At 32.7% G+C, this 26,988-nt stretch overlaps 1 protein-coding gene across 1 annotated transcript in view; it reads left to right on the plus strand.

Moving 5' to 3' along the window:
- Positions 1-1,844: 1,844 nt before the first annotated feature.
- LOC113494106 (serine protease inhibitor dipetalogastin) overlaps positions 1,845-26,988 on the plus strand; it is a 63,657-nt gene continuing 38,513 nt past the window's right edge. Inside the window, exon 1 of the mRNA XM_026872255.1 lies at positions 1,845-2,356. The gene's annotated coding sequence lies outside the window, so the exon portion shown is untranslated. The remainder of the gene's footprint in view (positions 2,357-26,988) is intronic.

Here is a 26,988-nt window from a genome sequence, read left to right on the forward strand (position 1 = left end):
AAATGTTATTCGGAGTGTCTCGTTGTAATTGACTGGCCTGGTCTAGTGGTTAGTAGCCCTGACTGCTACACAGGAGGTCGTGGATTCAATTACCACTCACGACAAATATTTGTGTGATGAGCACGGTAATTTTTTCTGAGTTTGGGTGTGATTCAAATATAATTCGTATGCATTAAGAAATATGTAAGTATGTTTATCAGTTGTCTAGTAATCATAATACCAGCTTTGCTTAGTTTGAGACTAGATGGCGTTGTGCGAAAGATGTGGAATAATAGATTATTAATAAGACAATTAAAGTGTGACTTGGATTTGCGACATTAAGGTGTTCGTATCTACAAAGAAGCAAAATAAAAACAATTCGGTTGTGACACACATTATTTTCATGTCAGTAATGACCGCTGCTTGAGCGATGAGCGCTGATGAGCTGACAATGATTTCAATAACATTATATTGACATTAATTATATTCTGAAAAAGTAAAAATATGTGTGTATACTTGTTGCTTGTTGAATCTTAAACGCCTAAACCCATTTGGATCAAACTTTCATTAAATTTTTAGTAATGACTGTTTTTTTTCTTGCTCTATTAACAGCATAGATCATTTTCCCACGGTTTAATACACCCACTTTTTTTGCTTATTCTTAGCTTAGGCTGAAAATTTCAGAGTAGTAAAATCGACAATACAACTTACAACTATAAAAGCGGCTGGACCGATTTTGATAAAATTTTAATGGACTGACATATAATAACGTGTGTATTCAGATTATTTAAATCTATGATTTTTTTAACTTTCACTAACATATTTAGCAATAAGTATTTATTCTCATGCTCTATTTACAACAATTTTCATTTTAATCAGAACAGTTGCTCCACGTTGCTCCTAAAACTGCGTATACGACCAACCCAAAGACATTTTTCCTTTTATAAAAGATCAAGATAGGGGTATGAACAAACACGAGTGCATTATCCATCCCTCTTGTAGGCATATTGTACATCAGGCCCATCACCCCCGCTTACACAGATGCCTTGAGGCAAGACACTGTTTTTATTATAAGTGGAAAAAGTTCAGAAATTTCCAAAAGTATCCGTTAGTATTTTGAATTTTGAAACTGGGAAATAAATAACGTTAATTTATGAGATAATACCTTGATAGCTAAAATGGACTATATGGAACTGATATATTGATGTAAAATGATACAGATATAGACTGATAGTATTTATCAATACTGCACAGTCCTAAATCAAAGTATTTTGAATTCAAATTCATATAAAATTTTCCAATTACTTTCCAAAACGTCAAAAAACGTAATGACAGCAACTGAATGTGGTGCATCGTCAATACCGCTTCAAAAAGAAACCGTTTAGCACTAACGCGAGTCGTGGTTCTGTACAAACGAACATTGGCGTCTTAGTTATAGATTTCCGTTTTTAACCTTTTATGTACGGAACTCTAAAAATCGTCTTAAAGCTGTATTTTAAACTTTTATAACTAAACTCGATTATTGAAATTTAGGTTATTCAGTTGTTCTAAGTAAATTAAGCTATATTTTTTTCATTGATACGTAGTTGACAGTTATGATTGGCTGTCTATTAAATCATTATCCAATCAAAGAGGTTACGGGTTCGATCCAGATATAATAATTAAAATTGTTTAACTATTTGAAATATTTGAGTTTATTTATAACTTATGGACAATCGAAATTATTATCAACTTTTTAACGCACAAATCGAAGTTTTTAACTTCGCTTACATAATATCATGTCACCATGATTTGAATAAAAACTTGATCTACTCTATTTTTTTAATTGTTAATTTTTTAAATGGGTTGTATCGCATTCCTAGACATTATCTTATAAGTTTCCAAAGAGTATGTGGTTACCACTGGTATATTTTTGACACTATAAATATTAAATACAGCTGGGTTTATTTAAGTTACCTAAATTCCTTAGACACAATTAAAGTTTACCACAAATTCCTCTATATTTTTACGTAAATTCATCGAAAAACGTCTATACAGGTACCAGGAGCGCATAGCAACGTAGTACTTTAAAAATCACTCGGCACCCGATGCGTATTCGAAAACGTAGAAAACGAGCGATCGCGGGCTCCGTCAGACTCCTCATTAACCCAGAAAGTGGTGGCCGTCGACTCCAAGCAAACCAGTGAAAGACGATGAAAACTAGTATACAAGATATATTAGCTAGTGTCGATGCGGAGGCAAGCTCAGTACCGACGCGACCGCGGACGGGACCGCACGTGATTGCACTCGACAGTTACGATCGAGTTAGCGTTCCAAATTTGAATATTGCTGGTTGGCTGTGTTTGTGTGTTGACGGGTGCATTGTGAATTATTTTGAGTAAGTTTATTCTTTTTTTTTAATTTTATAAATAAAACCTATTTAGATAAAATATTTTGTTAAATTAAAAGGAAGTTTTAATAAAAAATAGTTATACTTTTGAAAAATGGATGAAACAAACTACAAACAAAACTAAATGTTTTATTCAAATTAAAAACGCATATATTAATATAAAGATAACTTTCTTATTCTAAAAATATTTACCGTCCAAATACTGGCTGGTACCTAGTACTGCCTAGTAGTAACCTAGACCTTTAGAAAAAGCCTATTTTTTATGTCAAACAAGTTTGTATGCGTGTTCATTACCTACTTTTGTATTCATGGAAAGTCGTGGTTAATATACGATGTTTATTCTGGCGCCTTGCACTGGCCATTAAAAAACTTATTACCCACTGCAGTTTTCTAAGCACCCTTGCTGGTCTCTTTTTGATAGCTATTTAAATTTTACTATCACTGGTAATGTGATTCACGTCTTAAAAGGTAGATAAAAATCTTATTAGTTTTCTAGATATATTTAAGATAGTTTAAATACACTTTCTCTTTGAAATTTTAAGATCAATTCAAAATATCTTCTAAAAAAATTACAAGTATTTTACTAACTAGAAAACCATTTTAATGACAAAAATCAAGACAAAAAAAAATATACAAAAAAAATAGTATGAAACCTCCTTTCTTCGAATAAATTTAAAACAGATCTACTATTTACCAATCTAGGAATAGATTGCAAATTTTCGCATGAACATTGCAGTCTAATATTGGCTCCTCAACCTATAAAAACGGTCGGTAATAACGCCCAGGTAATTTACATTAATTACACTTGTCTGGTATTAGAGTATCGAAAAGTACTTTAAAATTATTATTATTATACCCGATATTATATAGTCAGTATTACCAGAATATTTTCGACATATCGCCAAACGTGATGACGATAGATGGAGTAAATTTATTAATGAACTAGCTGTTGCCCGCGACTTCGTCCCCGTGGGTAGAAGATATAAGTTATGATTTAGGTGTACCTGCCCGGATTTTTTCACATTTTCCATTGTATCTTAGCTCCTGTTAGTCGCAGCGTGATGGTTTATAGCCTAAAGCCTTCCTCGATGAATGGTCTATTCAACACAAAAAGATTTTTTCAATTTGGACCAGTAGTTCCTGAAATTGGCGCGTTCAAACAAACAAACAAACTCTTCAGCTTTATTATTTTATTTTATTTTATTTATTTATTTATGTTAAAACGATAGAGACACCAATTACATTAACATAGACGTGAAATTTAAAATAGGAAGAAAAACATAATATAAACTAGAAAAACCAACCAGCTTAAGTATAAACATGAGAAACTTAGTTACATCAAAGAGTAAACTATTAATAAACGAAACAAACGTAATATAAAATTTATAACAATAACAAGATACACATTAAACTATGCGTTCGCACAGGCTGAGACACAAACACATTATTATTTTAAAATCTTCAACAAATAGATCACAGTTCGGTTCAGCTTCCATGAGGTCATTGAGCATAGCTAGAACACGGGGAACTGGGGATGAGGCCCGGGCCACTGTGCGACTAGTAGGTGCGGTTAGTAGTCGGTGTTTTCGTCCTCGAAGATAGTTGTATTGTTTATATATTAGTATAGATGGTGGCCAAGACATGGACGGTGAAATAATGGCAAAGGAAGAGACATCTACACAATTTAAAAGATATAGCAAGAAGTGCACGAGACAAAGGAGAATAGATAAAACAAAGGAAGTGCTACACCATACACTTTTATAATGGAAAAACTCTCCGCAAATCATTGCAAATCTTGTAAGCCAGGATCAACAATGATAACCAACGAAGACTACCCAACATAACATTTACCAATCTTGGAAGCAGCAATGTCCTAATAAACGATGGACTGTCTTGAAAATCGCATTGAAATTAATCAGACGTAGAAAATGAGAGGATTAGGATACCCAATAGTTATTCAAAACCGATGATGATGGACTTAGCCTGAGTACAGACTGTGATAGCTTTACCGGAACTTAGTACTGCTAGCCTGTATTTGTCCCAATGCAGAGCAAAACCTTTATTCATGGTATCTAGAATGCAAGCTTTAAAAACACAAAGAAAATTATGTACTTTCTTCTTTCTAGTTTGTTTATTTGTCCAAACTTTTTGGCTCGTCTTAAAATATATAATTATTTTGTAACTATATTAATCACTCTTCCTAAACGTCTGTACCATATTCTATGCGTTTAGGCATCGCTATAGATAGTTTAGCTTCACAAATCAGTTAGGCAGAACGAAGTTTCCGGATCGGAGCATTCGGAGCGAGATTGGCATTTGATGATTTTTCAGCGGCAAAAGGGACCTCCCACAAAGCAGACATGTTCTTTTTGCTGTTGTTAAAGATATTAGCACTGAACCCTTCGCGATTCCAACTCATACTTGGGCTTATATTCAGCAGACTAAAAACAAATGACTGCATTTTAAAATGAACAGTAATGCCATTTTTCTTGTAGATCTACAGATAGGTGAGCCAAGTGATTAAGAGAATATATGGTATTTAAGAGTTAAATGACTGTAATAAATCATGAAAATATATGGCTTTTAACTGTACGTTACCCATACGGCAGAATGCTTATTATTACTTGCTTTATATTGTTTTTTTTTTTGTGGTGGTAGTGTAGTTTTCTTAGCCATCAGCATAGTCCTATTACTACTTCTTAATGTTATCGTAAAGCATTTCCTCTATACTGAATTTTATACTAATGGCCTCCCTAAATCCAGGCTTATTGAGAGTCTCGCGACCACGATAATGTCCTTTGCTAATGTTCATCTAGAAGAGCACTGAAATTCGAAACCTATTTTTATATCTCCACTAAAAAGATTTTATGGAAAGCTAGAATATGGTATGATTAAACTTTTAATGTCTTGTTGATGATGAATGATACATAATGATAATGATCAATGATATGAGATATGTTCCAGATTCGGTTTTCTTAAAAAAAAAACGGAAATAAAAACTTGGTCTTTTCTAACGAATCTTATTCTCTTGCATCAAGGACTAAGGAGATATTTAATTCAATAAGTTGTTAAAGAAAATATAATTTGGAACAGACCCGTTTAGATATCCTTTACCTTCAAAATAATATCTACGGACAATTAAAAAAACAACAACATTAAATTAAAGAACTAAATTCCAGATTCCACTTAAAGCCACTACTGAACTCCTTAACTTAAGGAAGCAATAAAAAACCTAATCTTATTTTAAGACTGCAATTGGCAGAGTCTAAAGCATTCCCAGGAGACATAGCTAAGTGCGGATAATTAATTGCTACGCGAACAGCAGGCGATAAACATAAAGAACTGGATTCATAGAAAGGTTTATTGATCATTATTTGGTTGGATTAGAAGGAACTATTTTGTACTAACGTCGAGATCGGTTATATCGCGTTTCCAAGAGAACTCTTCAAAAGTCCCGGATAAAAACTATGTTCTTTCTCAAGGTCAACTCTATCTCCGTGCCAAATTTCATTAAAATCTGTTCATTGGTTTATACGTGAAAGCGTAACAGACAGACAGAGTTACTTTCGCACTTATAATATTAGTAGGGATTTAGGTACAAAAGCACAAAGAGATAATGATTAAGATATTCAAGAAATCGTTCTAGAAATGAACACACGTTTGAAATAAATGTTTTAGGTTTTCTTGATAACTAAAGAGAGACAATTTGCAACCACTAAATTTAATCAAATGCAAAATACTAATAATATAACAGATTTGTGCATGGAGGAATAGACCAGCTCAATTTGGGTTGGCAGTTTCAGATTTCAATGTCTTTAATCTTGGTTTTCTCACAATTTTTTATGATCAAAATAGATAGAATTTGAAATGATTTGTGCATTGATCACCAGATCAACTCAATATGGGTTGGCGGTTACAGATTTTTTTTAATCTTGGTATTCTCACGATGTTTTCCTGTCTGCCAGTGCTGTCTAAGAATAATTTTGTAAGTACATTAAACTTTGAAAAAGGTTGTTTTCGTAGTTTAACGTTCGTATTGCACCTTCATACTCAACCATACAAGTCCATACATTACTACTTACAACTAATATGGTTTAAAATAATATTTATAGTATCACCGTAACAGCCTATTGTGTTGTACATATAACTGTAGTCACAGTGTAAATGACAGATTTCTAATTTCAATATTTACAACTATCGTTAAAACGAATTACAGAACAGCTGTTCATACACCCAGATTAATAATACATGTGAAACATAAATAAATACCTGAGCGTTCGATTTCACAACTCCAAAGATATACAAAAACTAGAGAATAAAGTGCGAGTAGAACTCGACACACTGAGGGTTCCGTATAGAATAAATTGTGAATAAAATTGGTCACTCGTAATTTTTTTGACCGAAACAACTGTTGCCTAACCTCGATCTTTATTTTTGTTATAGCTGCAATAGAAATAATATGTGTGAGAATTAGCATGGTCACGGTTCATGACACGTAGTTTGATGACAGACAGACAGACGGCGAGACACCGGAGCTTAAAAAATTTACCCTCTAGCTAGGGAACTTTAAAACAAGCAAAACCGTTACATCAACATAAGGATATATACCCGATAAACAATTTGTATCATCAATTCGCCACGCAAAAAACCTGACCGGTATTGTTCAAGAGATTTGGGCCAAATTTTGACATACTTTGGAAATTATTTTCGTATTCTGGGCGTACCGATGCCCGCTGCGGCGTTAACGGTTTGCAAATGTACCACAATTGGTTTATTGTTAAACTTCTTTGATGTTATTATGATCCTTTCTTCGATAACTAAAGGTTAAATGATTTGACTGGATTTTTCGGAGATGTGGACTTTGAGTTTTATTGTTAGCATCCTTTAAACCAGCCAGAATTTCAGTCATATTTTTAATATCTTTAGGACGATTTAGATTATTTTTCTACAATCTTATGAGTGCACAATATAATGTCGTTGTGGCCTTGTACACACTAACACATGGGGAATCGAAGTGCAGGTTCGATCCTAACACAATCAAGTACCAATATAGGTCTTTAAAGTTATAAAGTTTCTTAGTTATTTTTAGACAAATCTGACAAACGGTATAGGAAGACATCGTGATTAAATCTGGAGTTCCAAATTTTTGAACCTATAATCGCGAACTCACCGAAAGCTAGCGTGATGATATAATGTATGAGAGGAAGCTGTTTCCCAGCAGCATAAAACAAGAAGTTTACGATATAATTTTATGTGTCTCATAGTAGCATCAGGTTTAATGGATTTTATTAAATGCAATAAAAATACTAATCACTCTGTTCGAAAACGCTACGATGATAGTAGTGGTAGACAATAATTTTAATAGCAATAATGTACCTCAATGTAAACTAATACAGATTCGTGGTTCCCTATTATTTTTGAGTTTTGATGGAGTCTTTGAACTTGATTTGCAGTGTCTATAGATATTACAATACAAAATTTGAGTCTAGTAAAACATCCGGGAGAGTGTTCACGAGTTTGAATTGTTATATTAATACTTTCTATTTCTATTCTTGCTACAATTTTACTAGCATTACTTATATCAATAAAATTGTTACCATCAAGTTGGACGTTCTAAATTTTATCCCGTTGTCTAGACCTTAAGTAAATTTATTTTCAACAAGTGACTTTGACTTATCAGTTTCATAGTTTAAGGCGATTCGTCTACAGGCTCAGTCCAGAGGCCCAACTGTATCAAACGCTATAATATGATATTTCGATACAGTTTTTTGTTCTCCTTATTCCCTACTTACACATGCTTCTATTAACTTAATATTGTCATTTGGGTCAATATGTTCATCAACTATTCTACTAACGTCACAATCTTTATCGTAACTAGGCGATTAATCACCAAGAAATTGAGTGTGAATGAGAACGTCGGAATCTCTCATACTATAATTGCTTCATTCACCAGCAGTCTCGGAACGAATTAAAATCGTATCAATATTATATACTTTCGCAGATAATGACTTAGTGAGGTAATAAGCTGTAATTACAGCTGTTTGTAATTTAAATGGCTCTTATTCATGAGTAACATTTGGCTTATTAGCTTCATGGTTGGTTTTCTTGCCATTATCACGATTGTCTTCTTATAAGGTAGAGACATAACCACTTTAACTTTTTAAGCTAAAGTTTAGTGTTCATGTGGTATCTATCACCTATTGGTAAATTTTACTTGCGAAACTGCAAAACCATCACGGAGAATAATAATTTTCATAATGAACCTCCTTCAAAGAGTTTCTATACTTCAGATGAAAAGTTTGACCGTAAAACTATCCGAATTATATTTATTTATTTATAATAACAATTTTACCATCGACACATTACTTTTTCTTGAATTAGTAAAGATATATTTATTACAGATATAACGTCATTTACTATGATAGTTATAACATGTTTTTTGGATTCCGTACTCAGTGGGTTAAATGGAATTTCGATTACTGAGGCCACGTTGTTTGTCCGTCTATCACGGCTATATAGCTTGAAGATTCAATGATCACGAGATCGTGATCGCTAGATAATTGAAATTTTCATATATTAGGTAGTATTGCCGCTATAGTAAAAGTTTGATAGGTGACAAATAATCTGTGGTAAATTCTATTCCTACCTGATTTGTGTATTTTAAGTCTATTTGTATGTAACCCTCTAAGTCGCGTTTTAGCCCGGCACTTGACTTCTTTATATTAAAGCAGTCTTAACAAAAAATATTAACCCGCTATCCAAGCCATGAGATTTGAACGAATGGTGATTGCAACTCGTCAGATCCACTTCTAGTTTATGTCTCGTTTTATTTTATCGCTTATTTCTTTATGATAATCTAAAGCTTAAAAATACAACCTATTTCAAATTTAAAATTGGATGGGATGCGCTCTGAAAAATTCAATTTGAATCGTCGTTTAAATTACAGTTTATTGATAGGTATGCGTTGAATCGAAATTGTGTGGCTTTGTGTTTTTGGAGTTATTTTTCTAGTTTAAAATAGGCGTTAAATTAAACAGAAATAGTATTCAATTGAAGTTTATTTTTGTCTGAAATGTAAAGAGTAACGAAATTCTGTTATTGAGGCTCTGCTGTCTGACCATCATGCTGTCTGTATCTCATGAATTGTGATAGCTAAGCAGTTGATATTTCTGTTGCCACTAGTACATCCAATAATGAAAAAAAAAACTAAATTAAGAAACGATTAGTATGGTCATATGATTAATGGGTGACCAACTTTTTTGAAAATACGTATTCTGTTAGCCTAATTGCACGGAACCCTCAGTATCGCAAGTCTGACTCGCACTTGACCGGTTTGTAAATCTTTCCTCATACTGTACAAAACTAGTATCTACTATTGTCACAGTGACATATTTAATACATAAAGGTGACGTGTGGACAAAAACGGCAATTTGTCGCAGTTCAAAAACCATTTTCTAAAATTCTGTGACGTCACAGTGTCATCGGACTCAAACGAGAAAATCCGTGACAAAAAGCATGTCTTAACTTTTTGACTTCAACAAAAATCTGGATTTCTCGAACTGTGTTAAGGTAACGGTGCAAGTGCACTCCAAATGCAACTTATATATGCATACATATAAGTATATTCTATAGGAAGCTATAAAGCGTTAAGCTCTCCAAGATATTAAATATTCATGAATCTTTTTTTTTCGTCGTATCCAGCGGCGAGTCGAGTTTTTAATCATTGACAAAAAGTTCCGTTTTAAGTAAAAGATTTTTCACTTCCTTAATACCTTTGTGGTTATAATGGTGCCGATAATTTCTGCGTTCTTTGAAGGCGCGTTGTTAAACATTCTTTGAATTTATTTGTTTTTATGTTTTACTGTTAAAAGTTACGTAGCTTAGATTTACTAGTGCTTTCCAGACTGATTAAAATTAGCTTTTAATAATCAATTTTGATCGAAGCTGATTTAAAAAAAGTACTTTTTTTTATGACTCCTGTTCAGAAATCAAAAGTGGAAGTTCACCGTTGCTTAATACAATTAAAATTATGTAGGTACTGCTTATGCTTTGACCAAAAATATTTCGTCTCGTACTCAACTGATTTATTTTTCTTAAGCCTATTTGGATTTAATCTACGTCAGGATTCCGTCTCGCAATTGACCGAATTCTTGAAATATTTGTTATTATCTAAACAACAAGTTAGGAATGTCACTGTTTCCTTATAAATTGTTGCATCCACACACAGATTAATTCATGATCCTCAATTTCTATATTCATGTGTAGACTTACATTTTGCAACATACCTAAGGCACTAGACAGATGGACTGCAGTTCAACTGCAATCCAACTGCAAATTTGTTACAGAAACCGTCACACGAGTGCACGCCGACTGCAATGGGACCGTGTACGCATATGGTTGGTTTGCAGTTCTATTGCAGTCGTGTCATTTGCATTCAACATCTGGATTGCAGTTGAAATGCGGTCCGTCTGTTTAGACCCTAAGTGTTTACATAGCTACTAACAGTTTAATATTGAGAGAGAATCTTCGATCTTCGAATCTTGTGACTGACAAGATGTTGATCAAGCCTTTTCCAGTATAAACCTGTTTCCTTTCATTATCAAATACATTACATGTACGATAAAAGGAGAGATTGAATTAAAATCTTTTTGGAACAAATAAATTGGAGTACCTGACTGTAACAGGAGTATCTTCATTTGCTTAATTGCTCATTGCGATATTCGATGGACATGCAGTTGAAAAAGAATTTTATCCCATATAGAATAGAATTTAAAATATTTTGTATTTTGCTTCCATACCAAAATTCTTCTTGATTATGCAGATTGGACTGATCGATGGTCTTTTGAACGCTAACATTTGATGGTTTCTATATTTGATGTGATGTTAGAGAAACTATTCGTGTATTATTGATTATTTACCGACTTTCAAAAGGAGAAGGTTTTCAATTCGACAATAATTAATTTTTTGGACTGATTTTGATGAACACAAAAAAGTCATAAAATTTGGCTCATTAGATTTTTATTTGAAGTCAAGCCGACTTCAACTTCAATATTTGTGTTGTTAAAACAATATTATTATACTACTCAGAATTTCCGCTCCTTAATCCTTATCATCCACAAGATTATATTAAACCTCTTTATCATCAAAATTCAGGCCAAAAGAACATTTGAATACAGCTGAATTTCCAATATTTGCTTTACTGAAAACTAGGTCATCAATCAAATCAAAATCACTGCAGAGCAAATTGAATTTTAAATCTATCTGCAAAACGAAATTCGTTTTGATAGATTCCAAACAATGTTGCATCGAATGTGGAATAATTTAAGCTGAAGCGAACAAAAACAATTGTTACAAAGGACTGGAATTTCGAACTCAATGGACATCCGTAGTTAGATGTGTGCTTTCAACCAGAGAGACTTTATTTGGAGTAGAATAACTGCTATTGTTAATATTGGATTTGTTATTACTTTTTTTTATAAATTAATGTTTTAAATAGTATTTTTAGCTATTTAATTAATGGTACCAATTACTTTTTTTAATGAAGTTACAGACAATTAGATTAAAATAAAAAAAAGTAGATTCACCTAAATATTAAAACTACTGAACAGATAATTTTACTGTCGCGGTTCAAGTTTGGGACCTGTCAGATTCCAAATCGTTTTCCCTAAATTCACAAAATATAATATATAAACTCCTGAAATACGAATGCATTTATACAAACACATCTTTATCATCATATCATTTATCACAACGTTTAACGAATCCATTCCGCGCGTATTCTCAACTTATGCAAAATGAAGCGGTTATTCTGGATTCCGAACGAAATTCCCACCGGGCCGTTACTGCAGAATATTGAAAACCAAAATCCAAGCACCATCTGTACTATGTAAATGATTCGCTTCAATCGCTGCATTATTTGTTACTTATAAACTTAACAATGTACAGTTCTGTTGGATGCAGTCTGTGAGCGCTTTACGGTACTGATTTAGCGGTTCGATAGTTTTGTTAGAATTCAATTATGGTCGAGAGCAGTGACCCTGTTATATGCAGTCAGCAGTGCTCATTGGCGTACTAACGTAGTGTATTTTAATCGTGAATGTTATACCCATATTACTGTTTGTTTGTTTTTTAATGAGAGTACAATAGAATAATTCAGATCGTTATTTTTTTCGTTTGGTTGTATGACTTGGATTATTGGATGCTGTTGAACGATTTTCAATCGATGCGGTACAAGTGATGTAATGTTTTATACATTTCGAAAATATACTTATAAGTAATGCCATTTATTAAATTAATAGTTATTTTTCACTGAATGTCACTAGATTGAATAAGATGTTTAAATCAAAATTTAAGTTTCATTTTTTTATTTATTTTGTTGATCGATGCGGTTTTATGATCGAAAAATATAAAAAACTTTAAGTAGGTAGCAGAATAATAATAAAACTAGGGTATTGTATGTGTATAGATAATAGCTATGATCTACTTTAATATAGGATAGTTCAGAATACTTTCCGTAACGTGTGTTACAGAAGATTAATAATTGTGAAAGTAGGTTTGCTTGCCAACGAGGCGGGTAAATTATAATTAAGATAAAATTTTCTTTATGCTGATTGTATTAATATGCAGGTGTATATGAAAGTTATTTAATTTTATTAAATAGGTTAGCAGTTTATTGCGTGAGATGACAGTTGATATATCAAGATAATTACAAGAGCTGAATGATTCGTTCATCAAAACTATTAAGAAATGTCATAATCATTAAATTTTCGTACCAGTTAGTCAAGTATTGAAAAGTTGTCTGTTTTAGATATTTGAATAAACGGTCAAAGCTCAGTCGTAATAAGCATTCATAAATCAATAACTAATTAAGCAGGGAGTTAGGTCTAATAGATAAAAGCATATAATTTATGATCTTTATAACCACTAATTAATTAACTCAAGTTTACAAATGGCATTTTAAATTAGCATTGCGATTCATACATTAATCATACTATGTAGGCAACAAAAAACATACAATTTAATTTGCATAATCGCTCTATGAGAACAAACACAGATACATTTTGTTTGTCCAAATACAGCTCCTTGTGGGACACCGTGCGAGCGCTCATCAAATACGAGTCCTGAATACAAAGTATCACCTTGTTATGCCTTCCTAGTACATTTAGAACAAAATCAGTGAATAAAAGACTCTCTGACCTGTGCGACATGGCTAATAAAATGTAAAAACCCCAGTTTCTACAGTGTCGAAAGCATGTGAATGAGCCAAGGACGTTTTTAGGATCAATGTGTTACTTTCCACTTTTTTATAAAATTTTAGAGATCTTTAAATGAAATTAAATGAGGCTGTCATTTGGCATAGGCTTGGGACACTGATGGGTTATTATAATAATAGTCATGTTTGAATATTTAATTAGTTTATGTACGAGACTAAAAAGTGGCAAAAAATGAGAATTTTTTTTTTTGATTTTTTTTTGTAAAACTATATGATATCTGATGTAAAGAACATTCTTTAATACCTTATGCTAGCTTTTACGAGCGATTCTGCCCACGGATGTTATTTGCCCAGACAAAATGTAGACTTATATTCTTTTTTTGGTTGAATGCATTCTCTTTACTGCCAACCCATAAAACTTGTACAATAAATTATTAAGATCATATCACAATGACCCCAAAAAAGGCTTTATTACAAGTAGCTGTAAGCAAATGACATTTGTAACAGTTGCAATAGTAACAGATAAATTCTATTAGTAAAAATGTTAAAATGACAATTTAATTATCTACTTATCACCATTAAAAATCGAATCCGTTTCGAATTTATTTTGTTTATTGCTTTTAGAATAGTTTTACGTTCAGTTACAAAGGATGCTGTATCTAGTTTATTTCTATTAGCCACATTCATTGCAAGTGAGAACTTGATTTAATTTAATTAATCAGAGTTTTTGCCTTCCGCTTCTGTTTTGACACGAGCTTTAACATCCGTGGATATTTTGTCTTGGTGAAACTAGTTTTTATAATGCTCAACAATTTCTAGTTTCCCGGAAGCTTTAAACAAGAGAAACGGTTTGCCGAAATGTTAGATTTATGTATGAAGATAAAAATGTAGAATTTTGCATTTTTTAAGAAATGGTTACGTATAAAGAAATGAGAGCATTTGCGATCTAGCGGTATTTCTCGTTTTTAAATGGACGACATCCTGATTTCGCTCATGATACCAAAAAACAGTTTAAAATGATTCTGCATAGTCGTGTTTCCTCTATACCTGAAACTAAGAAAAGATGGATTGATATATTTATATCAATATGTATAATTTTTTCAGCCTTTATGTATAATTTTTTCTGATTATAATATTTGGAAACCAGGTTTTTCAATAGTGTCTTTCAATTATTAAAAAATTTTGAAACGTTGAATAAGTTCCATTCCCACTTTCACATTGGAATCGAATGTGCACCTTGTGCATACAAACCTTACATAGAACCCCACGGCTACAGCGACATCGAAACAATAATCCCTTATTTTCATTAAATATCAAAAACTTGTTTCAGAAAACCAGTTAGTCGTTTCCTTACACCTCTATCCTTCATCTTTGTTTTAACTTGAACCGAATAGCAGTTTATAAGTGTGTAATCTGCAATTTATATCGACTTAGTTAAACATTCAATTGTGAATTTCCTACCAATTTAATTCTTAGGGGTCTAACACTCTTGGCCCTTAATGGTTGGATACGTACCACTACTTTGTTTCTTTAGTGTCAATTACCACTGTCCCTATTAAAACGGCAATGTACCCATAAAATTTTATGGAATCTGATGCATTAAAATACGTCTTGAAAATATTTCTGCTTAGTTTTGTTGAGTGCACATTTTGTAGGTGCAAAATTGTAATTGTGTAAATGTTTGACGTTTCCTGGTATTCTGCGCCATGGATGGGGGATTCTTGGGTTTAAAGGCCTATGTCTAGCAGTGGACCGCAATTTGAAATAAAATTACGTCATATTTCTTCGTTTATTATTAAAACAAGGGACCTTTTATTTAGTTAATAATCCTGGTACTGTTGGATTCAAGAATTTATACCTATTATTTGTAGCGAACTAGCCTTTTTTTACAATCAGATATTTGGCATAAATTGTTCTGATACAATTCTCGTTTCTCATGTTAAAACATAAACTTATTCCAAACGGCTCGACCGTTTCTCATGAAATTTTGTGTGCAGATTGGGTAGGTCTGAGATTTTTTTTTATTCCTTAGCACTCATTTTAATTTCAATACTAACATTTGCTGGGACAGCCAGTCCATCTATAAACAGATACATAATTAGATAGGTCTAAACTGATTCATCTAATCCTAAAGCTTGTTTCTAAGTTTGATGTTCAAGTTGAATTATAGCTTTTAAATTCACTAAACGGACCTAATGTTATGTTATTAATGAATTTTAATCCATATAAGTGTGCAAGAAACAGGAAATAGATTATTAGATTAATAGCTGCAATTTAAAAACTGAATGTTTTCGATAGTGCGTTGACCTAAAGTTTGATAGACAGAAGTTACCTACCTATACGTTAACTTTTTAGTATTTTTTGTGGAATAGTATATTTATGTATCTACTAATTCTACTAAAAAGATTTATTTTCTTCTTTCTTTTCTTTTAGAAAAACGACTCCCGCAGGAAGCAATTTAATCCTTGTGTTGCGGGGGGTTTACAAACATACAAATCACATGCATAAAGACACCCAGACTCGGAACAAGCATTTCAAATTCATTGTATTGACCTTGATTGTACCGTCCCATACAAAATTTCTAATTTTTGTGTAAGGAAAATGCTTAAGAGTTACGAAAAGTGACGTTTTGAGCCAATTTTCATTCATTCATCGGGCATAGATAGCAGGATTGGGGCCCTGATGACTAACAACCGAGATAGATAAACAGAGCGGAGCCTCAGAAATAGAGTTCTGTTTTAAACCTTTAGGAAAGAACGTGAAAATCGCAAAATTAAAATAGCTTACCAAAATAAACTAAAATGCATACCTTTTGTGAAATGTAACCAGAGCTAAATGAAAGTAAAACAATCCCTTTGTTGAAATAGTTTTGTGTTGGCAGCAAACAGAATCGTAGTCTGCTTTGGAAAAAAAACAAGCAATTTAAAAAAGGTTTTATACGAAACAGTTTTGTTTTAAGCTTTTGGTATTTAAACTATACTAAAAGGTTTTTTTTCACAAAGAGATTTTTAAAGTTCAAAATTAATTTAAGACTATGTTGTGTATGTTTTTAGGTTACATCTAAAATGCATTTTGTAATTTGAATATTGTTTTAAAGTGTTTTTTGATACAAAATAAATAGTTAGAAAAAAACGTATTTGATAAAAACAAACTAATTTGTGCGTGATGTAAAATTAATAAAAATATTTAACGAGTATTTTCATTTTAGTCATATTTGAAAATCGCCTAAAAAAGAGGCTTGATAATCGTTAAATAAGTCTAGTATCTTTAGTTGTGCAGTTTCAAAATATAATTTTCATGAAGAAGATACGGCCGGATGAATTAATTAAAACATTAAAACCTTTCATATTAGTCTAAACTCTACGCAAAACCTTTTTTTTATAAGTTTGCAAAATTATACGAAAGAGTTATTTGTACTTACGCTTAAAAATTATCATTATATTATATACTAGAAATTCTTGAAATCTCGTTTAAATTTCTTTCAGCATTGAAATTTAAACTGTATGTTCATTGTCACAAGAGCTATAGTCTTTTGCTGTTGACGGTCTAGGCTGAGTAGTATTTTATAGCTTTATTCATAGTTTTCTAGAATCATAATTATGTTTTGTGATTTATTATAATTACTGGATGGCAATAGACAAGTAACGAGTCAGTTCATTATAAAAGTTATCAGGAAGTATTAGTTCAAGTTAAAAGTTATAATTTACTAGCTATCCCTTCGGCTTCGTTCGCGTGGAATTTAATAATTTTAACAAATATTAAATATTTTTAAACTAAAATTGTCCGTAGTGAGAAAAAGTTAATTAGCCTATTTTTTGGATTTTTGCATGACTTTATTTTTCTAAAATAAAATTAGGTAGCTTAGCTCATTGTTACATCACTTAAAAGTCCGGTCAAAATCGGTCCAAAAATTTAAGAGATTTGCCGGACCAAACGCAAATAGACATACTTAGACATAAATTGTACAAAATGCTTTTTTGGTGATTATATAAATAAAAACAGTTAGTTTTATAATTATTACAAACACACATTCGAATTTTATTTTTATTTAAGTTTAGTTTTTGTTCAATAAAAGAACAAAATGCACATCGAACAAATACCTATGTGAAAGTAAAAACAATTGAGTTACAAACAAGAGGCTATTGCTGTTTATTTATAAATTAAAATTCTCGATCCATTTAATTCAGTAAGCTACGTATAAAAATAATAATAAAAACATAGGAATGCAATTAGCAGCACGTACGCACAAAACATTTCTCTATTTAGTTTCATCTAAACCTTACCGGACAGTAATCTGTGCCGGCCACAAATAAAAATATTAAAAAGTTTAATGACAGCGCGGGGTGGCGATGCCGGGAACGAAGAAAAAAAAATACAAATGGCGGACAATGGGAGGCAGAGACAATGATAGTTGTACCAGACCGTAAATATACGCTTTTCGTAGTAATTGTGGAATATTTTTTTTAAATATCCTGAATTATAAGGATTCCACGAAAAGGTACACTCATTAAAACGTTGTTGTTTTTCTTTTCGGTACAAAAATGGAAAGAGAAATTGATATTCTGCATAATTTAGTCTGTGTTATTAAAGAATGTTTTTGATGCAATTTTGTTACGTATTACAGAGAAAGGTTGTTGGTGAGTGATTTTAAATTGTGATAATGTTCGGTTTTGATGCAAAAACTTTAAGCATGTTTTTGTTTTGGTGCATTTCAATTAGAATAATCACGTATTCATATTATGTATGGAAATGGAAGGCGAGAGACTGATATTAGTTACAAGTTAACAAATACCTATGTCGTCATTATAATATTTAGGGTTTCGTACCCAAAGGGTGGAAATAGAACTTTTTGTAGGCTCTACTGTCTGTCCATCCGACTATCATCAGGTTGTATTTCGTAAACCGTTATATCTAATAATAAATAAATAAATAAATATATATATAAATATCTAGATTATTGAAACCTTCACATATGACGAGGCATCCCCGTTGCCTCTATAGCAACAAATAAAAATATAAATCAAGGTTAAGCAACGATTGGTTAAATCACAAACTTCAGGGGTGACCATTTTCCAAGGGTAATTTTACGATTAACACTAAACCGGTTTCAGTGTCATGACAATGAAAGTTTTTGGCCTCAAGATAATAGTACTGAAAACCTTTTTGCACGAATAGTTTAGAAAACTACTTAGTACGACGACTTGATGAGTTTGTCTGATTTTATGACAACCTTAAAAGTTGCATGAATTTCATTTTTGACGTTCATATTTTCACTTTTCCATTTACATCTGTATTTCTTCTTGACATCGTCCAGTAATTTCATTAACTTACCCGCAACACTAGCTACCAATTACCGAACTAAAATAATATTGTTACTATGCACACTTTATCGACACAAAGAATAGTATCGTCCGATCTACTGAGCGACGGACTCAATGCAGTCACAAGAATACCTCAGCATTCAATACTTACGGCCTGTGCTAGGCCATTTATATCGACCAACCAGCTCACTAGAACTCTACATTTCAAACGCTACCTCTCAAAGTACAGAGGTGCGGGGTTCTACGTATCTGGTCGTTCCTCTATCTCATCTTAAAAGTACCATTGTCAGTGTAGAACTTATTGGTTGATATTTGAAATAACTCAGGGTCTGTAATAATGGAATACTTTTTAGGGTTCCGTATAAAAATGGTAAAATGGGGGTCTTCTTTTACCATTTTTATTGGAGTTTATACTGGAGTTTCATGATAGCTAGACAGCATGAAATGAACAGATGATGATGATTTTTTGTGTTGCGGTTTATAAAAACAAATACTGATGGTTAAGCATCGATTGGTACAGTCACAATTTTGATGATGGGTGGCAAAAAAAAATATAAACCACCCAACATATTACATGTTGCTTAGTCTATTTGTACTGAACCCTCTGTGTCGTTAGTCCGACACGCACTTAACCGGCCTTTTTATTGTAGGTACTAAGACGGCATAAAACGAAGAAGCTTCTGCAAACAATTAATTAAAACTGATTGCTATGGACTTATGGTAGCCTGGTACTTAGATGACCTGATAAAGAAAAAAGTTTAGTTCCATGTTAGGTGTAACCTTCACTTACATTTTTTCTGCCTATAAGCAGGCATATTTATTCCTGATTCAATTAAAACTTTTAACTAAGCATTAACACAAATAAAACCAAAAAATCCAAAGATTAAAAATAAAATCTATTTTCGATTACGTTCTAAATCAGACAGTTAAATTAAATCGGTTTCGATTAGAATCGAATTCTAATTGACTGCAATTCGATTCTTATCTCCACAAACAAGACGAGACGGAAAAAGTCACTCGAGCTAATTCAAATTTACATGTCATAGTGGTGTGAAAACGAAAGTTAAAATAACAGTTTTAAACGCTTTCACTTGTTGCAATGGCTGTCAAAATAATCTAATATTGTTGATGAACAGTTTCGGTCTAACATAATAACAGGCCGTGTTTATACATACGGCAATCAAGATTGTATATCTTGAGTCGATAGATCGGCTAGTGGAATTTCGTCTTAATATATGTGTTGAAAATTGAAGAATTGTTAGAGTGATTTGGGAGATGGTTTTTAGTTATTCTTGGTCGCAATTTTCAGATCTTCTTGTTGTATGATCAATGAAAATTTAGTTTTTAGAGTTTTTGCCACCCGTGGGATCCTTAAGCGGCTTATTCCCTGATTTTTTTCGGAAATTATCAAATGAACACTCCCGCTTTGGGTAGAGCGAAAAGAAGTGTCAGGCTTTCTTTGATTAAACCCATCCATTTTATTCTTTGTATTATATTTGTGTTCATTATCACGAATGTAGGTCATTTAAATAATGAAAATAATCCACATTGCTTTCGGCATTTTATCAAATTGGATCCCCCCAAAAAACATAACTTAAACAAATAAGTATATTTATATTGACAACATAGCTTTTGTTTTTCTAAGGGTTTTTATCGAGGCCAATCCAACAAGGATAATTCTGATTTATCCTTATATCTCAAAAAATATTCTGACCACAACAATGTGGTGTAAATAATACACCTTTATTGCAAAAACCTGCCTGCAGAAGCTTTGTTTATTTTACTTTACCGTCCAGAGACGAGTAACCTATCAATAAATGGTAATTTATTACCGGTAAAAAGTTTAAATATTACAGCAAAGAGTGATTGATGACTTTTGGCTCTATAACTGCTATCAACTTTTAAACCAGGAGTTTTGCCGATGTGGAAGGGAGATGCAGCTACAAGCGGTGTATAGCGCTTTCTCCCTCGCACAGCGTTGACATTTCTGTTTCATGAACTCGTAGTACAAGCACCGATAAAATTATTAACAGCCGCAGTTGACCCTTGGCACGAGCTAAACGATCTAAAACTCTTTATTAATGGTAGACCTTATTACCAATGAATAAGGTTGATTATTGTAAGTCACTATTTTTCTGCCGGGTGACAGATTGATATATGAGAGCTGTTACATTTTTCTGCTGATAACATGTCATTTATTCGGTGAACAGTTTAAAACTTTGACAGTTTTATGGAAAATAAAACTATCAAAGTTGTGTACATGTACGACATATTTGAGTTCAAGCATAAAAAGTTACATTTCCACCGGGAAAAAACGGAAAACTTTTCTTAATCACCGCTGTTTGTCCGTCTGTCCATCTGTCACCAGGCTGTCTGTAATATCTAATTGTAATCTGTACTTAACAGACCCGAACAAAAAGAGGAACAAAAATTAAGACTACACAAGCAGATTCACTAAAGCATTTACCAAACCATTAAGCCTAAAAGACGTATACAAAACTACCTCAAAATTGAGTTCAAATTTTCAAAATAAACATTTAGCATATTAAATAACTGACAATTTATCACTCTACATCCGAACCGTCTGTGTATATCGCCAATACTTACCTGCCAATTCTCATGTCAAAAGTTTATTTTGTGCTTTCTTTTCAAGCCCACTCATAATTTGCTTTCAAATAAGCTGTTTGCGTTTTAGCAGGCTGGTTACAGACTGGTAGCTGACTCGTTGATTTATAATAATTAGTCACTCATGAGGTTCAAGAAATTTGTTTCCAAAGACGAGTCGGGATAGAATATTCTGGCACAGAGGATGACACAAATAATGGGAAGGAGAATAAAGAAAAAGAAGGTTTTGCCATAATATCTGGTACACGGTAAACGTTTACATTGTAAAGCAATTACAAGATCAAATCGAATTTGCTATGGGTATAAGAAAACGGCCTCTACCGATCAAAAAGATCGTACTGAGTAGCATGCCATAAGAGAGGAATATGTGTATCCAGCATAAAAGGTTCATGGTGATAAGAAAATATTATTTATTTTCATATCTTCATAATCATATTTCCATATTATAATATTTGTTTTACACTGAACTTTAAATCTCTTCATTCACGGAAAAACGTCTTGGGAAGAGACTTGGTTATGTCTAATGGCTAACACAGGTCCATCATGCAGAGGCCTTGATTAGAACTTTACTATAAAATTTGACGTGACATGTACATTAAACTATCCGCCCCTGCTCTATAAATTACAAAAACGGCTCAAGATAACTTTCAAATATAAATATCTTATTACATAAATAAGAGACATTATTTATAGTTATCACCCTGACTTGCAATTCGCACAAATGGTTCTAGACTTGACAGAAGAATTCAAATTTATTTTCCTTTTAAATTTAACGTCTCCTTTTTCTTTTTAAATTGCCTATGAATTATCCCAACAATAAGAATCTAATACAATTTTCGATACCCACATATAAAATGCTCACTTATTTCCAAACTTACGGAAAAAGGAAAAAAAGTACGCAAAGCTAAATCCGTAACATTTTTTGATCGATTTGCTAAAAAAATGTCTTTCGATTTAACAGATACTGTGTAGTTGGCTTTATACAGTGTAAAGTATTTCGAAGAGTCATTATAAAGGAAAAAATCTTCTTTGTGTGCATCCATTCAAGTTAATGTGGTTGATTGCAAAAAAAATTCGCACTTGACACTTTTGGTGAATGACGTCACTTTAAGCTCAAAGCAGGTCTTTTGTTGGAGGCAAAGCGAGACAACGATATATGCAGTGTAGTGCGGCATCACGCTCCCACAATGGTCACAATCGTGTTTGAAGAGTTTATAGTGAAGGTGCTAAGAAATTGGATTTATCGGTCAGTTAAGAGATAGGTGGTGATTGAATTAAAATTGTTGAGTTGACCCGTCGACCTATTGAAATGAAGTTTGAAGCCACTTAAGGACTGATCGTGATCGTTTATTACTCATTCATGTAGAGTTCATGCCATGTCTGATGATATGTGGTTAACTTGACAATGAAGATAATCTTACTTATATTATCACGCGAAAGTTTGATTATCAAAAAGTTTTGCACTTACTTTGCGGCCCAGAATAGAGAATCGTGAAAGGATTTAGGGGAGGCCTTTGCCCAGCAGTGGGACACAGTGGGCTAGAGAAAAAAATACACAGTTTTGTTTTATATGAAGCGTGAATCTTTATTTAATTTATAAATGTTGTGCACGTCGGAATCTTTCGACTAGTTTTAAATCAAATAAGTATTTACAATTATGGATGATAAAGTGAGTAATGAAAATACCTCAGATTAAAATATCAATGAGAGCCTTTGTCAAGCCAAACAAAAACCAACTTGCACCAATTTTACCACAGCAACAGTGACATTCAAAAACAATTAATCAAATGACGTAGACTCAAATCAAAAGTAAAACTATGGTTAGTTTAACGGTCGAAATACTTTTAACCGTGCCGTTTACCGTTAAACTATTATTAACGAGATGGTTTAGCCGTAAGATTGAGGAATGGTAATTAATTCATCAGATCTATTGTGTTAACGACTGCCTGCAATTTCTGTTGCTCTAGTACTCGCTATGATATCGTCATGCCCTAGTAATTGTAGTCATTTATTCTCATTACTATTCCATTGGTTCTTTTCTTGGTTATTTTTCTTAATACCACTTAAAGATATTTCTTTCATAATGTAATAGAAGCTTATTATTGTCCTCCTGATGAGTTTAGCTGTCTTTCTTCATTGGAAAGATTGCAGGTTTAAGTAGGAGTTGTATCAGAATTGAATGGATCGATTTTTGCCATTTAGAGATTATATTGCCATCCGAAAAATTTTGATACGGATGTCAAAATTCAACTTATACCTTTATTCATATACTAAATTTACTTCTTTAAATTAGACCTACGATGTTAAAAAATTTTCGAGACAATTTATTTCTTCCTATTATAAACGAGCAAGTTTGTATCTATGAATGTTTTTTCCTCTTTCAAGCAAAAACCACTGAACGGATTTAGACTAAACTTTGTAAACAGATAGTTTTTAACCAGGATTGCCATACGATAGTGTTTATACTGATTTTATGTTCCCGTGAAATCATTTTGCGTGTCGAACAGGTCCGCTGGCAAAAGCTAGTTTTGAATAATCTTTAGTTCAACAACTAATCCATTTAAACAGTCTAGTTCTAAACCTCAACTTTTGAAATCCCTCGGGGTACGCCACGGTAATCTCGCGACCACACAGCATCACCATTATGTCGTAATAACATTTTAATGGGCCCCATGTTGTGAACTGGGTCATAATATTCTATGGCAATTTAAAAATCTTTTACTCGTTAAATCTTTACGAGTGTCCTGAGAGCATCTATGAGTACTGTTTTCATTTTAAAGTCTATAAAATTTACTATTGATTTTTAAATTAATAATTTTTGAACTATGCAATTTTTTGCTTTAGCTATCTGAGGTACCCAGTGAAACTACTAATTTAGTGGAGGTCATATAAGCAGTCAATCTACGTAAAATGCATTTATTTTAATGCCGTGAATTTGAAGTAAGTCTGGAAATATGTCAGGCAGAAGTCTTCATCGTCATCTTCAGCCCATATTCGTCCTCTGATGGACATAGGCATCCCCAATTGCACGCCATTGTGATCTATCTTCGACTGCTCGCATCTGCCACCTGCCATGATGAAGTCTTGTATAAAACTAAATGTGACAAAAGACCTTTTTTATTTTTTAATCTTCATCAAACAAAACAAAAAGTATTAAGGAATCATCATAAAATATTGATGGATCTCCACAGTCAACGATATAACTACAGCAATCATTCCTTTGTTGGAAATCATCATTAAACTGTCACTTTCATCTGTATTCGATAATTTCATTTCAACTGCAAATTGTGCGAATTTCTTTTTAGATATTTCTACTTGTCTGTCATTTTTTTCCTATTGTTTTCAGCTTTGGAGCTTAGCTTTGAGAATGAGGTAATGATTGCCCATTATGTTTCCATTCTTATGACTGTCATTATCAAATTGTTGGTCTGTCATGATTACTTCTTCAGATAATGTTGTTGAAACAAGATTCGTTTCGATTCGATGGCTTTTATCTTGATGATTGTGTTATATGTACTTATATTTGTTTGATCACATTGAAAGTTTGGTGATTGTGATTTGGGCAATTAGACGTTTTGTTTTATGAATAAACGTCTCTCGCATTCAAGAATTTAGTCCTTGTGTCGTTGGGGTTTCACAGACGTTTAAATCACATGCACAAAGATACCCAGACTCAGGAAAAGAAGCTTACTCTAAATGCGTGATGACCTCAACCACTCGGCTATCGGTAAGCCAGCATGCTAGAAGGCATTAGTCTTATGAATACTTAAATTCTCTATTCAAGCAAATACAATAAACTTGTCGTCAAAATAATTTGTAACGCAATGATTTCACTTATACTACTAAAAAAGCCATCAAGAATACTAATTAATAAAGTAAACGAGGCCGTAATAAATTTCACACGCTCTCTTTAGCAATTAAAAAAAATCGATCAAATCAATTTACTTAATTTTGATAAAACTTTTTATAGTACTATGTACTCTTAAAAAGGCATCGCAAACCAAGCGTAACCAATCGCTGGTAATTTGACACACTTCTCACCGGATTCAAGAGAAAAAATTGGTCCCGAAACTGTGGTAGAAAAAAACTATAGCTGCTAAGTAAAGCTTCTAATTTGCTACGGATGTCTTCAACGTTTTGCGGATAGGCCGGGTTGTGACCAAGGCGGATGAACGAAGAGGGGCTGATAATTTAATAAAATATGTATGTACTAGCTCTTGCCCGCGACTTCGTCCCCGTGGGTAGAAGATATAAGTTATGATTTATACCTGCCCTGTTTTTTTCACATTTTCCTTTGTATCTTCGCTCCTATTAGTCGCAGCGTGATGGTTTATACCCTAAAGCCTTCCTCGAAAATGGTCTATTCAACACAAAAAGAATTTTTCAATTTGGACCAGTAGTTTCTGAGATAAGCGCGTTCAAACAAACAAACAAACAAACTCTTCAGTTTTATATATTAGTATAGAGTATAGATAAGTTAAACAAACGAAGTTTGGATATAAGTGACAACGATTTCAATTCTCACTCAATACATGTTACCTGATGATAAATTTTAATTGAACACAGTATGGGCCCTGTCGGGCTCAACAAGTTTTAAAAGAGAAGAAGAATCCCTTAATTAAATTTGTTAGGAACTTTTGTAAATTAGTTACTTTGATAATCTAGTATTTTTATGTTCTATGAACTTAGTTTTAAGTTTAATGTTGTTTGAAGATGATTTATAATAAGTACAACGCTAGAAATCAATGATGGGAGACGGCTTATTTTTTTGTCTAAATTGTGTTGCTCAGTATTATCACCTTGTGGCGGTTTGTGGCTTCATGTAACATGGGTTTTATCTTTTGCTTGTTTTTGTTTTTTGGGATATTGATCATACAAATTCGCGGCGTCAATTTGTGCAAGACTTGTGGTTTAGGTCACACTACTGTTAGGCCTAGATTTTGCGCCATGCGCTTTAAAACATAAATCCATAGAAAGATGTGAAAGTTATTTCTCGTTCTATTATAGTGAAGTATCCATCGATTGTCATAAAAATCATCAATTTCGAATCTGATATCTTATTCAATGAATCTTAATGAAGACAAATCACTTTTTTATCATAAGGCATCATTAAAATAACAATAAATTGACAGATTAAGGTCAGAAACTTAACATTCATATAAACAAGAACAATATTAGCATCAACCATTGAATGAGCACTATTAAAATGCAAAGCAAACATTTGTCTGATAATAAGAATCTAGGGCGTCTAAAAATCGCGTAAAACTTTTGCTCAGACAATTTTTTAAGCCGTGTTAATGTAAATTTCACCCCAGTGTATCCAATAACGACACACCCGCATTCATTGAGTGTAGTGAGCCCGCAGACATCCAATCTAGTTCAATGTACCAGCATGGCAACAAAAACAAAAGTGTATTTTTTGCCATCGAGTTAAAAATGTGTGGGTGTTGACGGATTATTTT

This window comes from Trichoplusia ni, chromosome 5 (genome assembly GCF_003590095.1).
Source record: "Trichoplusia ni isolate ovarian cell line Hi5 chromosome 5, tn1, whole genome shotgun sequence".
Taxonomy (NCBI): Eukaryota; Metazoa; Arthropoda; class Insecta; order Lepidoptera; family Noctuidae; genus Trichoplusia; species Trichoplusia ni.